This window comes from Frankliniella occidentalis, unplaced genomic scaffold (assembly GCF_000697945.3).
Source record: "Frankliniella occidentalis isolate FOCC.00 unplaced genomic scaffold, Focc_3.1 Scaffold48, whole genome shotgun sequence".
Lineage (NCBI taxonomy): Eukaryota > Metazoa > Arthropoda > Insecta > Thysanoptera > Thripidae > Frankliniella > Frankliniella occidentalis.
This window is the reverse complement of record NW_026267178.1, coordinates 1,876,300-1,881,645: the sequence shown is the minus strand read 5'-3', so window position 1 is coordinate 1,881,645 and position 5,346 is coordinate 1,876,300.

Genomic DNA, 5,346 nt, shown 5'->3' with positions numbered 1-5,346 from the left:
TCTCTGTCCTCTTTCATTGGCCCCTGAGTGATGAGCCGCCTCTCTGTATTCTCCTTACCCTCATCGGCTTTGGCCATGTTTTAATTAAGTCGAATCTACTTTTCAACAGGTGCCTCGGTGAAAATTTTCCAGACGGGGAATCTCCCTTTTTCTCCCTTTTTTGTTGTTTTTTCCCAAACCTTTATCTCTCCATCATGTTGCCTGCTTTGCTTTGGAGCCCTCTCTCCCTCTGATTAGCGCCGTGTTCAAAGCCTCGGCTGCTGATGTCAAGCCTTTCTCTTTGGACCTCGTCCATTTATACAGTAACGAAATTCGAAAGGATGGTGAAGGTGGAAGCCAACCATTAATAATTATGACTCATATACGGCATCTTTCTCTCTCCTCCCCAAACGCGATATGCTTTAAAAAGAGAGAGAGAGAAGACACATAGTGTTATAGTAGTGAGTAGTGAATCGAGGTGTTACGGAGTTTGTGGAGTTAGAAGAGGCATCATCTGGCCGTCCTGGGAGATTCGTGAATTATAGAAATTCACATAAATTGTGTGGCGTCATGGGCCGAGTGGAGGCGAGAGCATCATATTCGTCCATCAGCGGCTTCCTGCCTCCTTGCCCAGTCGTCGAACAACGGACCGCCATGCGCGGCCTGTCATTGAATTCATTCACTCCTTCATTAGGTTCATTGCTGGCTTCCGACGCGCACTCACTCACACACACACGCATGCATGCACGCGCTGCCAATTAGACGACGAGTAGTCTGCTTTTTTCTCTCTCCTCCTTCTCGTCCTCAACCTCCTCTAGGGGGCCGTAACGTGACAATTCGTGTTGTTTTTCGAGACTGACTTTACTCTTAATTTGCTGACCGTAGGGATGAGGAGGTCTATTAATTTAGTTGGAAGCAGGGGCGGCGCCGCACACATTGGAATTTGGCAGACGTTGTTCTTGGCCCAACCGTACGGTGAATTGGTCTGGTTGAATCTTCAATTCCTCTCTCGGCTTTTTGACTGCTGAAATGGTGAAGGCATGACGTCTTTAAGTGTTCAACGAAAACGAATCAAAAACCTCTCTCTCTCTCTCTCTCTCTCTCTCTCTCTCTCTCTCTCTCTCTCTCTCTCTCTCTCTCTCCCACTCTCTTTCCCCCTCCCCCTTCCCCCCTCTCTCACGACCGCCACTTATTTTGAGGTCAACGTGCGACACATTGAAGCTAGAGTTCAGCGGAAAATGCACCACGGCATGCACACATGTACACACACACACACACATATATGAAAGTTCATGTACACACACACACACACGAGCGCGTTTGTCGCTTTGCGACTCGCGTAAAGCACAAGCCGCATGTAATTAGTGTTGCGGGGCGATAAATTATTGGGCAACATCGAGCATGCACGACGGCACATCGAATCGCAAAGGCGCGGCGACGGACACCAGCGCGACCGCGCGCGACAGCACCGGCCGCCCACCAGCGACATGGGGTGCCAGGCGCACTGTGTGGCGTGGCAGCGGCTCGCTAAAGGCACGGCAGGATGTGCAGGAAAGGTTTTAGGTGTGTGCGGGCGACACACTACTTCCGACTAGACCGTGCGCCGGACCGAAAGGAAGAAAAGTAGTGCAGGTCGGATTGAGGGGGAGAGTAAAGTAACTTGGCGCGTGCCTTTATAACCCTTGTGCATGTTTATTCTGAAAAATATGTGATCTAAATGAGTGGGAATTAAGAGGAAATCTAGCTCAGTGGAAATATGGACTGCTTTTCGGAGGCACATGATGACGTTTCCCCGCAATTACTGTCGTTAATTGGGGCCCGCGTGGTGGAGGTGGTGGAGGTGGTGGGGTCGGGTGCGCCGCGGTTCGGTTCGGATCGGTTGGCTTCACACATAGGTACGGGCGGGGCGGGGGGCACGAGACGCGACGCGGAGCATGTCACTTCGCCGAGCGTGACGAAGGTGACGCGTAGCGTGGCAGCTTGTCGTTATATAGCGAGAGCCCTATGGCACCAGCGTGGGCGAGGGGCGCAGCAGTGATGGCGCTGCTGGGGGCTCGAGAGGTGGCTGTGTGTGTGTGTGTGTGTGTGTGAGTGCCCCGAGCCCTAGCGAAACACTGGTATGAGCGAGAGGTATGACTGCCATTGTCTTTCAGAGGCTGTACTACTGCCGTGGGTTCAAATCTCACCGTCCCGCTCGTTTTTGTCTGCGAATATGATATTTTTTTTCTCGTCTCCTTCCTTTACGTTTAAGCCACCACAGAGCGGTTGACAGTTGTGCATTCGGCGGTTGACGTCGTGTCGCTGTCTACCTTATTAGCCTCTCTTGCCGGCCCGACATGGGAAGCGTGTCACGGTGACGGCGGGGCGGGGCGCCATGCGACAACGACGGCAGCAGGCCGCCACTCGTCGCTCGTCACTAACTACCCTTTGGTGCCAGCCAAACCTCTCACTCCTCGCCGTCCCGAGCCCGTCTCGACGCCGCAAGGTGGTGCTGAGAGTACAGCGCGCCCCTCGGCCGACACGGTGACCCCCTAGGGGTCGAGGGTGAGAGGAGCGACGGGGTATGGGGTCTCTCTCTCTCTCTCTCTCTCTCTCTCTCTCTCTCTCTCTCTCTCTCTCTCTCTCTACCTCTCTTTTTCTCTCGTTTGCCCGACCTAACCTCACTTCCAGGTGCTGCCGCGCCGCCATCCCAGCCGCTGTGCGTATAGCGCTCGCAGCGTTTCTCTGTGCGATTAAATTTTCCGATTGTGGTGTACGCCTTTGGCTCCTGCAGGGCGCATGGCTCGCGGCCGGGGGATGATGGGGGGGGGGGGGGCGAGCGCGGAGCGCGGCAGTTAGCAGGAGGCGGTAATTTAGTGCTAAGCGTAATGAATAACACATTTCCTCTCATCAGATGGTTTTCGTTCCCCTTGCGCGAAATGCCCGCTTTTCCCTTATTTACAGCAATCACCGACTAGCCAGCCCAGGGCTCAGCCCGCCCAGAGAATACATCCCCAGGAAATGGACTTCCCTCCGCGCCCTGCTCCGAGCTATTTAATTATTCAGGCATTTTTGGTCAGGCGTGCGTGCAACTATTGTAGATTGCAATTATTCCGTTTCTCGGGTTACGTACGGTAGACTAGCCGTGGGGGGGAGGTGCCCCCTCCCCCCTCTCAGGTGAGGCTGCCGCTGCTGCAGGGGTGGGCGGGTGAAGGGAGAAAGCCACACGGTTTCATGACAATCCTCGGATGAAGTGCTGTTCCATTGTGAAGTATGCTCGAAAAAAAAAAAACTGTGTTAATAAGAACGCCAAGAGTAATATTTGCATTTCTGATCGATCATACTAGCACAGCCTCGCGGCCCAACCAGCTTGCAGTTGGTGAAGAACGGGTACGGGGTGCTCAGCCGGGTACAAACCATTTCCCCGGACGCGCGGGGAAGGGGGGGAAGGGGGCGAACAGGTCGGCGGGGAAGCGGGGCGCTGGGGTAAATAAATGAGTAGGCCAAACTAGCTATTTCAAAGCGCTGCGAGCTAAACGTATTAGCAAATGAATTAACTCACTCGGTTCGCTGGTCACACAAAATGGAGTGGGTATGCATCTCGGGCGAAAACTGAGATAGAACAGTAGCAGGGGCGCGCGGGGGCGGCGCGGGCCGGGGCTGCCGGGGGCAGAGCGAAGTCCGGTGACCCGGAGGAACAGCAACGCCCGGAGGCACCCCGTACCGCCCCCGTTCCACGCCCGCCCCACCACCCTCCGCCTTGCTACCCTCTGCTGCCATGGCCACTCTCGCCTTCTGATGGACTCCGGGAATCTTGAATTTTTCTCCAAAGCGTTCCTCGGCTGCCGGGCAGCCCGCCTCCCCCACCTCTTTCCCCCAATCTCCCCTCCCCCCTTAATGAAAAGTAAACAGAAATCCTCGCCTGTTGTTCATCCATCCGATGCTCCGGCCGACCTCGGCGCTTGCTGTGCGTGTTGGGTTCTGGGCCCCGGGCCCCGGGCCGTGGGGCGCCCGGCGCCCGGCGCCTCGGAGTGGTCGGCTCGCACATTCGCGTCACCCACATGAGGAAGCCACGTAATTAGAGCCTAGAGGCGGTGCGCCTTTCCAAACCCAGCCGCTCCCTTTCGCCTTTCTTAAAATGGCGTGCTCCTGGTGAAAACAAGACTAGTTAATTCATGCTCTCTCCATATTGGTTGGATTGTGAATAAAATTATTAATTTTAAGACAGGAAGTTTTAGAGGACAGTAGGTTGTATAGTTTCCAATCAGTCGGAGTCGGTTTGAGAAACTGTCGTGACGGCACAGGCCAACCTCTCTGCCACGACCGGCCACGACTGTTGGGATGAAACGTTATTGGAGACTTTCCGAAAACAAAGTTATGCTTGTCTTTTTTTTTCTTTTTCTTTTCACTTTTGTTTAAAACAGACTGGAATATCCTATGCGTCACTTTGGCATTGCAGTAGTCCGGAGCTACAATATTTTTTTTTACATTCATTTTTGACAGGGGCTTGTGCTTAGCTAATGGTGGCTGACGCACCACTTTATCTAGCTAGACTGTACCGTATGCACGCAAGCTGGTGGGATGCCTCCTCATTCGAGCCATAGGGGGTCGGCCAAAAACTATATCAGTTTTTCCTCGATTCATTTAGCAGTTTTTAGTTTTTAAAATGGTTTTTCAACCAATGCATTTAGCAAAGCAAATTACGGGATCTTGGCGCCTGCGACACTCAAGATAGGCCACCCCGCAGTACACTCGTGCACTGCATGCAATATGTTGCCTACCTACCAGGCGCTACGAGACCATGCAGCTTGCAAAGGCTGAACTTGGAAGATTCGTATCGGCAAATGACGGATATAGCTACTTTCTGGATTATCCTTATTGATGGTCAGCGAAAATAGGCAGGCGAGCCAGACCTTAGTCAATCACAGGAGCGGATGAGGCTGGATCAGTCATCTGGTTTTATTAATCCCCAATCTGATTCAGGAACCTGAGTGAACAAATATTTTGAGGAAGCTCTGCATACTGGAACAACAAACGGCCCTTGCCCCCGATCACTGGTCCGTGAAGCAGTGCCTCTGCAGAGGACGGGGCAGGTGCCATTCTGCGGAACGTTAGGTGTAACCAACCTTCACCGCAATTAGAATCGGGGGGCAAAGAGGGGGGCAGGGGGGTTTAGAGAAGAAAAGGAGAACAGGAAAAGAAGAAAAGAGAATGATATCACGCCACGAAATCTGTGCAGCGCACTGTCGTGATATTTTCCTTTCCAGATAGTTGGCCGGAGATAGACGACACACTGGAGGTAATTCGTGCGACGAGTTTTTATTATTTCGTCTCTTCTGTCTCGGTCTTCGCCTGCTGCCGTACTCTTCTTCTCTTTTTTTTATATAT